The sequence below is a fragment of the Lupinus angustifolius genome, chromosome LG03 (genome assembly GCF_001865875.1).
Source record: "Lupinus angustifolius cultivar Tanjil chromosome LG03, LupAngTanjil_v1.0, whole genome shotgun sequence".
Lineage (NCBI taxonomy): Eukaryota > Viridiplantae > Streptophyta > Magnoliopsida > Fabales > Fabaceae > Lupinus > Lupinus angustifolius.
Window position 1 is genome coordinate 5438783 of NC_032011.1, and position 13809 is coordinate 5452591.

The window sequence follows — 13809 nt, forward strand, 5'->3', positions numbered from 1 at the left end:
AAGCTAGAAAGATAAACAGTTAAAAACAGAGAGAGTGTGTGAAACTGAGAGCGTCTTTGTTGTTTTTTTAAAAGTACTTACTAGTGGTGTAAGGTATAGTATATCCTAGATAGGTGAAAAATTAAAGGTTCGATTTTCATAAGCAATATTTGTTATATGAGATAATTAACACTCAAAAAGAGGTTAATTTCTTACTATTAGTTATACAAAAAAAAATATTAAGTACAGCCAACTTCTCATGTGGGTGAATTATTGTAGAAGCAGAAGAGCCTAATCTCCTTTTTCATATACTTTACTCCTTGTAATAATTTTCAGATTAAGGTAATCATTTCTGCCTATCAATATTTTAATGAGTTTAATCTATGTATAATTTAATATATACAGTTTTTTATACTAGTTTCATCTATGGTTTTGAGTTCAATCATCGAAGAATTCAGTCTCATTAAAAACTGGTAAGGTGAATTTTGCCTTCAAATGAAAATTATACTAATATATTACTAAAAAAAATAGTACTATTAAGGGTATCCTATTATCCTTTGGGTAAAGAAATAATCTCTTTTGGGATGTATGATTATTCCTACTAACAAATATTGCTTACAAAAATTGAATCATTAACCTTTTGATTATCAGGTGGATGTAACAGAACCTTACACCACTAGACCGAAATGATTATACCAAACAAGTCGTATACTAATATATATATATATATGTGTGTGTGTGTGTGTGATTTTTGAAATAGTTACTAATAAGAGTAAAAAAATTAGTTAGGTGATAATATATAATTGAATCTTAGTAAAAAAGCTTCTACATTGTGGATATTAGAAGTATATCTTATCTAATTATGTTTCCCCTTTTTCTTTAGGCCGTGTGCGTGAATGTGTATTTTGCTTTCAAAGTGTAAGATTGTATTTGAGAGGTTCTCATCTTGAAGGCCAAGCTTGCTCCCCATGCATTCATTTAGGAACATATTTTTTAGTATTTTTATTCATTTCTTTTGTTTTTTACTGACACATTTGACAGCTGTTATAAGTATCATATCCTTCAGCCTCTCTCTCTGCTGTTACACGCTCATGATAACGGTTGACAACTAGCATTGGCAATTAGGGCAGCCCTATCCGCCCTGCCCATGTTCAATGCGCATCAAAATTAGGGCAGACATGGACATGTCTATTTTAAAATAGGACATGAAATATCATGTCCTGTCCGCCCTAAATATAAGTTGGGCAGGTTTGCTGACTGCCCTAAATTAAAATAAAAAAGCTAAAAATGACATAGTACTTTAGATTACATAGATGCATGGTGTGACAGTAAGATTAATAACACAAAACATAACATCTTGTTTTACATAAACCGGACATGCATTTAATTGGTAAGATATTATATTTCGAAAAATTGTTACATGCACTCAAGTGGTGAGAACATGAATTACTTTTGTCATACTTGACCCATCAGATTTCTTATTTTAGTGTTTATTGATACTCATGGACCGCCCAGCCCGCCCATTTGAAATGCCCATGTGCGAAAATGACATGTGGAACGGGCATTTTAGGGCGGATGGACACAATTTTCATGCTCTGCCCGCCCAAAACGCGCGGGCGGGCCCATGGGCTTTGCCTAAATTGTCAATGATAGTGACAACTAACCTCTTTCATTTCCTTTTAAAATACTCAATTATACTAATAAGAGTACCAACAATAGTTTGTTCTTAATGGAATAAGAACATTCTTATTCTATTTTCCACTGTGTTGTTTTATTTCCTGACTTTTGTTCTTAAATAAGAACAACTATGGGTTGTTCTTAACCAAAAGAAAGTGAGGAGAGAGGTAGATATTGTGAGAAAAAAGTAAATGTTGTGGACCCAAACAAGAATAAGAATGATGTTTGTCATTGTGAAGAAAAAATAGATATTATTCTTATTTTATGAAAGTTCTAATAAATTATAAAATAATGTGTGAAACTTAAATAAGAATGATAAAGTTGTTTGTTATTGAAGATGCTCTAAGTACCTTATCAGGTTCTTATATAATTTGGTACAGTGGACTTTTAATCAAAATATTAGATTCAATCAATATTTACTCTTTAACTCACTATATATGGTCCATTTGATTTTCAAGAACATATCTATTAATATAATTTTATCTTTAATGATGGTTTTTAATTGTTTTTGCTAATTGCTAATAATTTAATACACTTTTGTGCAAATGATTTAGAACCAAAGTACCTTCATAAATTCATAAATTCATCCCATTTACTCTCTAATATTTTACCATGTATACATATTCAAATGTTTTGTAAAATATTTACATCTATATCATTTCATATAACATAGAAATAAATAACATATATTAAAGCTTTGTATAAAAGAAAGAAAATAAATAGATTATATTTAATCAAGTATATATTTTCTTTCAAAAGTTGGTCGATCAATATTTATGGTCATATAAATTTTTAGATCTTAGGTTGAACACAAGTCCAAAAATTAGATACATCAATATTCAGGATCAAGTAAGGGAAAAACCTTAATTATTACATACTCACCTCGACTAATTATGTGCACCTAACCTCACTCATCCTTTATCAATCTCAACCCTTAATTATTATACTTCATGAGAAATTATATTATTTTGCCTCATAGAGTGTGCCACACATTTTTATTAGTAAGAAGATAGATATTTAAACTTATTTATTTCAAATATTAAGTGTTTATCCAAACATAATAAATAACACAAAATTTTATATAATTGTTTGAGTCATCATATTTTTTTCCCCACATGACAAAGTGAAACCCCACCAAATCTTCCTTCTAAACCATTCAACCTGTGTGCCATGCTAGTGGGAGATTGACTTAGGTTAGTGGACCACAGAAGGACAAGTGTAGGGTCCAGATTCAGAGGGAATAGAGAACAGTGTGCGGTGGCATTGGAGGGAGGACATCTTCTGTCCCAAAAAACTATATCACACTCTATGTACCACTACTTATGATTAGTAAGAAAAATACTTAATTATTAAATTTTTAATTTAAATATATGTTTTCAATTAATTACAATCAATAATACATAGAGCAACACAATATATGAGACAATAGATGTGTTGTATGATATAATCTTTTATGTCTCACTTTAACAAATAAGTATAATATTTATGTAATGATAATTGATATCGTAAATATTATACATAGATAGTGCATTATATCTCATTATTTATATTACTTTTATTTAAGAGTCAATGATAATTAAATATGAATGGTGGATGATTAAATAACAATTTTCTCTCTTTTAACAAATATATAACTATACAATGTAATATTAATCCTGAAGCAACTAGCTTTTCTAACGCATATTTTAATTTTCCTATTATAAGCTTTGGAGTAAGGAACATAAGGAATAATGGAATCTAATAATCAATTTAACCTTATTATTCTAGCTACGTTTTCCAGCTGCCTCTTACTATGCGTTATCCAGTCAAACCTTAAAAAATCCCGCTGGAAAATATCCATAACCAAAAAATTATAATCCGAAATCAATATATTATTTTCTGAAGTTAATATCTACGCATATTTACTATAAAATTTGTAGAGTTTAAAATCTATGCACTGAGAGTGTAAAGTTTTTTATACTTGATAGATCATTCACCATTGATTTGTATTACTTTTGTTTGAGAGTCAATGATAGTTAATAAATTAATGATAGATAATTAACTGATAGTATAAAAACATTTATATTGTCAGTGTATATATATTAAATCCAAGTTTTTATATGATTATTATAACATTCATTATTCGTGTTTTGTTTTTAACTGTGAGCATTTACTTAAGCTTGCATCAATTTTTACCTCCATACATTCACTAATCTTCTAAACCACTGTAATAGAAATAGAGACCTATTTTAGTAAGCATATTATATCATATATTGTACATACTTATAAAACTTAATTTTTGATTAAATGCATGGGTAAATAAATTTTAATAATGTATATTCTCATATCAGGAGATAACTTATCTTTTCTAGCTAGTAAAGATGTGACATATGTGCTATTTTGTTTATTTTTAAAAATATTTTTATAGAAAATGATGAAACATATCATGATTTTACTGGTAGGAAGAGATATTTTATCTCCTTATACTAAGAGATACTCCATTCCTCTAAGCATAATTATTAACATGATAATAAAATATCTTTTGGTATAATGAGATAAATTATCTCTTCCCGCCACTAAAATTATGACATGTGATTTATTTAATCATTTTCTATCAAAATATTTCTAAAACAAAACAAAACAATATACATATCATACTTTTACTCATCGATGAAGATAATTTATTTTCTAATAACAAATGACAGTAGTTAACTTTTGTGATCAAGTTAGACCTAGTTATTCTATCACAAATTTGAATAAAGTAATGTGTATTTAATTTTTTAATATGACATTGTATTAAGTTTAACTAATGATTAGGAGAAATACCAACACAAAGAGAACCTATGTAGAGTGATGATCATGTTCACTTAGGATAGATAAATGCTTCACAAATAAAAGAAAGTGTAATGATATATTTATTTTTAAGTATGATGAAATAATAATTTCACCGTTGAAAATAAAATGAATTTAAAACATTTGTCTCTCTAATACAGAAGTGAATCTTATCTCTAATATAGTGCATGCTTAAGCCTTTAGCTTGGGTTGAAACTCCTCCTCCATGGTCTAGAAGATGTGGTCCTCCATAATTAGCAATGTTGAGTTTATGCATGAGAGAAGAATATCTCTTTTTAAGATATGCTATAATTGTACCTCCTAATCATAAGTCACCTTCTTCTCTCTAAAGTCTAAACATATCTTATGTGTTGGTATAAATAAAAGAGGTATTAATTATTTTCAATTCCATGTATATATAAAAATATTATAAAGAAGGAATTCTCCTTAAATATTGCACCATAGTTTTAAACATTGATTTCTTGTTGATCAGACTATATCATACTCTAAAAATGTCTAAATATAATAAAATATCACTTTGTTAGGAAACTTTGCTACTTAATTCTAAAGAAGCTTTTCCTTTCTTTTCTTTACATAAAGTTGTCAAATGTCAATTCTATATTTTCCAACATTAGAAAACACTTCTCGCGGATATAACCAAACAATGAATTGGTCTGGTAATATAATATTAAGAATATAATATTTATATACTATTAGTATTAAAAATTATATTTAATCGATAAATCATATATCATTTATTTGTATTTTTTTAAGATTTCAAGATAACTAAAAATGGATAATAAATTAATAATATATAAAACTTTTACTGTACAAACATTTTTTTAATATTAATTAATGTTCAATTAGAGAATCTTGTAGGAACATATAGTACAACTCAAATTTAAATGACATCAGAATAACAAATATTGAAAAGATGGAAGCATGTGCATAAGGGTAGGAAGATGCAATGATCATTATTCATTAGGTTTGATTTTATAACTTAAACTGAAAAAGCTGCTATTTGTTAAGGAAGCTCATAACGTGGATGCTTCTTCTTTGATGCAGCTCATCAAAGTATCAAACAAAGAAGGTTCAGAAAGTAGCTTGAAGCATGGATTAATGTTTTTTTCTTTTAAGAAAAAATAAATTGTGATGCAATTTTAATTTTTTTAGGCATAATAAAGAATTGCAATTAGTATAGGATAAGGACTTCTCTGACTTTTTTTCCAAATACTTTTATAAAAAAAATATACTTAGAAAATATATATATTTATTTGATATAAGCCTTTTAGAGTGATATCCACTATACTAGAATTCACATTTAATAATAGTCTTAACAGTATTAAATATAATACAGAAGATAATTAATACTATTTTTTAAACAAGTGTTGTTAAACTTGATAGGTATATATAACTTTAGTAGCACTTTCTTCAAGAAGTGTTATATGTTTACCTAAGATATTCAACAACATTTTTTATGATAAGTGTGTCATATTTTTATCATGATTTTGAACGCATTAAATATTTTTAAATAAAAAGACTATTGAAGTTTACAAAAGGTAAAAATGTCCAAAATTTAACATGTCACAATTACACCAAGATTGATTGTTTGGTGAGATTGACAGTGCATGATAGATGAGCTATGTCGAGTTTGTGTCATTAGTTATAATGAACAAAATTTTGTTGTCTCAATTTCTATCTTATTTATTTTCTTATACTAATAAGAATATTGTATATCAATTAAAAATTTATACTATTATTATTAGAACCAATCTTCTCGTAAAGACTTCTTTGCAAGCTAATCTGCAAAACAAATTACTTCTCTAAGTGTACAAGAGAGACAAATGCTCCAATTATATAGCTTCCAAATACCAATCCGATCCAAAAATTTACTCTAAGAGAGTTTTCAAGAAAAAACTAAATAAGTAGCAATATGCATGCCAAAAGATCTCATTCAAGGAACATAAATTTGTTCTATCCGATTCTATTAATAGATAACATATGGATTAAGTCAAGCAAAATTAAAGTTGTAATGTTAGTCATCATTCTAGCCTAATCATAGTTGATCCACACTTAAATCTAGGCTAAAGTCTCTCATAGATTATAGGCTTAGCTACACATTCAAATATCTTATTGTACTCTATTTATTCTCCTACACAATCATGAATAAATCAACGCATTATAGAATATCTTCATAGTATCAAGAGCTGCCATAACTTAACATCAATTTTTCCCCAATCCTACCTACTATGAGCTCCTCCACCTCAAAAACTACCAATACTCCCCTCACCACTCATACCAGCTCCATGGACAAGCTAATTGCACTCAATGTTGGCTCACAATTGTTCATCAAACTTGATGGTGACAATTACCCTACTTGGCGCCTTCAATTCCTGTCCCTTTTAACAGGATATGATATTCTTGGTTATATAGATGGTAGCATGCCTTGTCCAGTAAAACATCTGGATCTGTCCATCATCAATATAAACCCTGCATTCACCCTTTGGGTTCATCAAGATCAACTGATCTTGCATGTTATTGTTTCCTTAGTGGCTGCAACTATTGTCACTCATCTCAGCACTGTCAAAACTGCCAAACAAGCTTGGGACACTTTCAAAACTATGTATGCTAGTCGATCTCGTGTCCGTATCATGGCTCTCAAACAACGCATTTCAACTTTTAACAAAGGTACACAACCCATGGCTGCTTACCTTCAAGGAATTAAAGCAATTGAAGATGAATTGTCAATCATTGACATCCTCTGGATAATACCAACTTGGTAATTCATACTTTAAATGGACTAAGTAGTGACTATAAGGAAATCTTTGTTACTCTCTGCAGTAGGGAAACACCTATAAGTTATGCTGAACTTCATGAAAAACTTATGGACTTTGAGTCAATTCTACATCGTGACATCAATAATGAACCACTGGTTGCAACAGCCAATGCAACCCTACACAACAGAGGTCAGCCACGCTATAGATCACCATATCATGACCAATAACTCTCTTCTCCTCCACACTCTAAACTGGTCTGCCAATATTGTGAGAAACCTTGTCACAGTGCTAAGAAGTGCTATAAAATACATGGCTACCCCAAGAAGTCTACACCAAAACCTTTAGTAAACATGACACAACATCAACCTCCTATGCAGAACTCTAGTTGGATTCTAGACACTGGAGCATCTCATCATGTAACATAGGATCTGCAACAGATGACTCTAGCTGATGCCTATTCAGGGTCTGATCGAGTCATGGTTGGTGATGGCACATGTTTGACAATATCTCATATTGGAAAATCATATATCCCTACCAACACTAAACCACTCCACCTCAATAATGTTTTATGTGTTCCTAATATTCAATCCAATTTTATGTCAGTTTCCAAACTATGCCATACTAACAATTGCTCTGTTGAATTCTTCTCTAATTCTTTTGTTGTCAAGGATCTGAAGTCAGGTTAGTCTCTGGTGGAAGGACCTCTTAGGCAAGACCTTTATCACATTCCATCCAACATCATCCAACCTTCTCTTAAAGTCCTCAATGCTAGTCTCCAATCTGATACAACATAGCATCACAAGCTTGGTCACATTTCCTCAAAAATAACCAAACACCTCATAACTTGTCATCACATTCCAATAAAGCTTCCCTCTTCACATGAATGCAGTTCCTGCCATTGTGCCAAGAGTCACAAGGTACCATTCTCTAATCATCATCTTAGAGTAATAAACCATTGGAGCTCATTTACTCTGATGTTTGGGGTACAACCCCTATTAGGTCTTTAGATGGCTTTACCTACTATTTGATATTTGTTGATCACTATGCCAAATATGTTTGGCTTTATCCAATGAGAAATAAATCAGTTGTGTTTACTATCTTTGTCCAATTCAAAGCAATTGTTGAAAGTTTTTTAATTTACCTATTTACACTCTTTTTTCTAATAATGGAGGAGAATTTGTCAAACCGAAAAATTTCTTAGCTATTCATAACATCACTCACTTAACTTCTCCTCCTCATATACCAGAAGTAAATGGTACAACAGAAAGAAGACACAGACATATTGTGGAAACAGGAAGAGCATTGTTGCATTATGCCAAGTTACCAACAAAATTCTGGTCTTATGCCTTTCAAATAACAACATACTTAATCAATAAAATGCCATCTTCAACCATCAACATGAAATCACCCTTCAGAATCTTGTTCCAACAGGACCCTAACTACAATAGACTTCATTCCTTTGGTTGCCTATGCTTTCCATGGATTAGGCCTTACACTCACAACAAACTACAACAAAGATCTCTACCTTGCATCTTCCTTGGTTACTCTAAATCCCAACATGCTTACTTGTGCCTTGATCCCTTATCCAATCATGTCTATATATCTAGACATGTAAAGTTTATTAAAGACTCCTATCCATATCCCAATTTTAACAACCACACCCCCTCCTCCACACCTTCTCATATAGAACCCACCCTTCATACACTAATCCCTGCTACCATTACAACACCACTGCCAACCTCTTCTATTATGCAGCCTCATGTCCCTTTAACATCAGAAATAGACCTTGTAGAGGTCTCTCATTCTTCACCACCTACAACTAACCCTGAACCACTGTCATCCACCCCACCCTCCCATGCCTCACATATATCCATTCCCAACAATCCTATCAGAAATCATCCTATGATCACTAGGTCTCAACACAACATCTTCAAACTTAAGAGGACACTAACTGCAACCAAACACAATCTCCTTGACAATCTTGAACCATCCACCATAATTCAAGCCCTTAAAATACCTCATTGGAGACAAGCCTGTTCAGAGGAATTTGATGCACTATTAAAGAATGGTACATGGACTTCGGTGCCAAGGGAAATGACTCGTAATCTAGTTGGCTACAAATGGCTATTCAGAATAAAAAGAAATCCTTATGGAAGCATTTCTAGGTATAAGGCTAGACTTGTTGCAAAAGGATTCACTCAAACACCTAGCATTGACTTCAAAGAAACTTTCTCACAAGTTGTCAAGCCTCAAACAATCAAGGTAGTTCTAACCATTGCTCTCAGTCGTGGCCGATCTATGCACCAACTTGATGTTAATAATGCTTTCTTACAAGGCACTCTAGCTGAGGATGTCTACATGCAACAACCACCAGAAACCAATTTATGGATTAAGGCAAGCACCTCGTGCTTGACATGACTCTCTCAAGAATTTTGTCTTAAAGTCTGGATTCAAAACTATTCTAAGTGACAACTCCCTGTTTGCCTACAATAAGGATGGAGTTCAAGGATTCCTCCTGGTATATGGGGATGATCTCTTACTTACAGGCAACAAACCTGCATTCCTAACACATTTTATAACTGACTTATCATCCACCTTCTCACTTAAATACCTTGATTTTCCCCATTACTTCCTTGGCGTTGAACTCATACCCTCAAAGAAAGGTTTACTACTCACTCAACATGGCTACATCCATGATCTGCTGGACAAGTTCAATATGTCTGGAGCAAAACCCTCCGTACTCCACTCTGTACCACAACTCCACTCACACTACAAGATGGCTCTATTGCCACAGATGCCAAAACATTTCGAAGTATTCTAGGGGCCATGCAATATTTGACTCTTACAAGACCTGACTTGTGCTTTGCCATCAACAAGTTGTCTTAATTTATGCATCAACCAACACAAATTCACCTTCAACAACTCAAGAGAGTTATGAGATATCTCAAACACACACTGAACTTTGGCTTGACACTCAAGAAACCATCATCTCTCTTTCTACATACATAGTGTGATGCTGATTGGGGAGACAATCTTGATGATAGAACCTCAACTTCTACATTTGTTATCTATGTTGGTGGCAACCCTATCTCATGGCTATCCAAGAGACAAAGAACTGTGGCACACTCCTCCACAGAGGTTGAATATGCTCCTTTGCAACTACAGCTACAGAAATCATGTGGTTGATGAATCTATTAAGTGAACTTGGCATACACACTCCAACACCGATACTGTTTTGTGATTACATTGGTGCCACAAATCTATGCTCCAATCCAGTATTTCACTCACGCATGAAGCACATTGCCATTGATTACCACTATGTCAGACAACTTGTGCAACTAAGACAACTTCAAGTCTCTCACATTTCAACCAAGGACCAGCGGGCTGACATCCTCACCAAACCTCTTCGTAGAGCTCAGTTTCTACTTCTATGGTCCAAGCTTGCTGTCACTGATGGTAACCCAATCTTGCTGGGGTGTAATAGATAACGTAGGAATCAAGTCAAGCAAAATCAAAGTTGTTATGTTAGTCATCAACAACAGAGATATTCTAGCCTAATCATAGTTGATCTACACTTAAATCTAGGGTAAAGTCTCTCCTTGATTATAGGCTTAGTTACAAATTCAAATATCTCACTGTACTCTACTTATTCTCCCGCACAATCATGAATAAATCAGTGCATTATAGAATCTCTTCATGTATCGCATACGCTATCTTGTGTTAATGAAAACATGACATATCAATTAAACTTCATGATTATTATTGTTTTTGTTTCACTATCATTAGCACGAAACAACATATGAGACATGATCTTGAACAAAAAATATTTGTTCACCTGGGCCCAAATCATGCCTGATTAGACCACCACACCCAGCTTCTTCTATATTGATTACCTTTTGAAGTACTGTCAATAAGTTTGAACCACCGAAAAAGATGAAATTTCCAAGCAATACACTAGGTGATGTTATGAGCAACACCAGTATGTATTTATTGGGAAAAGGAGGAAGAAATAGTGAAAGCAAGGTTAACACAACCTTATCTAGATTATTTGCTTAAATGAAACCACCCTTACATATCAACTCCAAAGAACTCACTTAATTATATGAGAAGAGCGCAACAGTGGCAACTGAAGTTTGCATGCTATAGGATAATCTCTAAGCACAATTAACACTGGTTCCTCAACACCTGAACAATGAGAACACAGATAATTATGCAACCATGTAATGTGGGAGTAAGGGAGTACCATGTCCTAACATGTCCTAAAATGTGTAAATAAATATTAATTTTGTATTACATGACCAATCAAAATAAAAAATATATCATAGGTGATAAAATTATCCACAATCTACAATCCATCCAAATCCAATCAAATTAAATATATTCAAATCCAATCAAATTAAATATATTCAAATCCATCCGTTAGAGTTAATGAATATAATTCAATGGATAATATTTATAATGGATGAATTCAAATTTATCAATTATATCTAATATATATCAATGAATATATTCATTTGGATGGATACTCAACCCATCCAATTTTTTTTTTCAAAAATGACATTTTTTGCATTTCAATTTCATTTAATATTTAAGAAAATTAAAGTCAAATAAATTCATCCATCATTCTCACTCTCAGTGGCGGATCTTGATATAAACTTTAGGAGGGACAATAATATTTAATTACAATTTGTAACTCAAATTGAGTTAGTTAAAGGTAAAATTTTCAATTATTTCCTTTCCAATATTAATCACTATGTTGTGTATAATAAATTCATCTTTTATCTTCCTACCTAATTTTGTTTGGTTGTCTATTTTTTTAAAAATAATATTTAATTATTTATGTTAGCTCAATCATAATAGTTAAGATAAAATAAATAATTTGATAAAACAAGATATGACTAATAATATATGGTTGAGAGTTTTTGAAACTTGAATGACTAACAACATCAAGACTAAAATATTGAAATTGACATCTCAAACTAATATTTTCTTGCTAATTAAAATCAATAACATATAATTGTTGGACAAAAATACATATATTATCAATATTAAATGAATTCTTAGAATATATAATATCAATAAATATATAATTGATCAACAAAGCGTTAGTCTAGTGGTGTAAGGCCCTAGGAGGAACAATCATAAACTTCAAAAGAGATTAGTTACTTACCCAGAAGGTAAGAGATACCATTGATAGTAACAAAAAAATCCATACACAATCTTTTTCGTTATGTGTAAAATGGTTTCGAATTCAAATGAAATCATACTATTATAAACAACATTATCATTTACGTATGTAAAAGAATTAGATCAATTGTATAATTTTTAGAAGGATACATAAATTGAACTATATTTATTTATCAACTACAAATTAAAGAAATATGTGAGCTCGAATGAGTATCTTCGTAAAAATATTGTTTGGGCTTAGGTAAATGGAGTGTATGTGTTTTTCCAAAAAAAATGTTTATGTGTTACTTGTTATGATTGAGTAAAAAATATTTTATAATTTAAAAGTTTAATAATTAATTATTTTTTAAGTAGCATATGGATTGACACATTTTGTGGAACAAAAAATATATTCCGGTATGTAAAAATTCAGGGGGGCAGGAGCCCCCACCTGCCCCTATAATGATCCGCCAGTGCTCACTCTCACTCTCACTCTTAATATTTTATTAAATTGATATCAATTATATGACCTATTATATAGTTAATATTAAAATCTTATTCTTAAGTATATAACATATATAAGTATGAGAAAAAACGTATGCATGACACTGTATGAGCTTTATACACTGTCACTACATCATCTACAATTTAAATTTAATCATCATTGATTCTTCAAAAGAAAGTAATTAAATGAAGGGTGAATGATATAGTGATTATGTATTAATCTTTATAGTAATATTGCATAGATATTACACTATAAATTATACACTTAAAATCTTAAATGTCACATGCTTGTACAATATTGCAATTTTTTTAAAAGTTCAAAAAATCATTTTTTTTAAAACAATTACTTTTAAAATAATCACTTTATTAAAAAATTGATTTTTAAATGAGTTTTTTAACAAGTAATTTTAAAAAATGTTATAGTTTTTAAAATAATGATTTTAGCTCCAATAAAAATTAAATGAATTGAATATTTATCCATCCAAATCCATAAAAATAAAGTCATGGATGAGTTAGATGGACTGAAATCCATCCATTAAATTTCGATATGTATGAATTTAAATGAATTTATATGGGTTGATGAATGACTTTTCATTACCATCTAAATTCATCCAAATCTATTTATTTGACACTGAATATATAAAATAACATACATTTTGTAATGGAAGGCATGCCCTACACACCAGGTTAAGACAATCCAGAAAAAGTAGTCCGAACATATTCACACTAAACATTAGTCATATTGGGCTAAACCAAGAAAGATATTGGGTCATGAGAGCCCATTGTCAGCAACGTGTGGCCCATTTACATCGATTAGTTTAAGCACCGACACTCCCCAAACGGTGTTGTCCACTAAATCAAAATTCTACATTTTTAGTTTGCAAAAAAAAAAAAA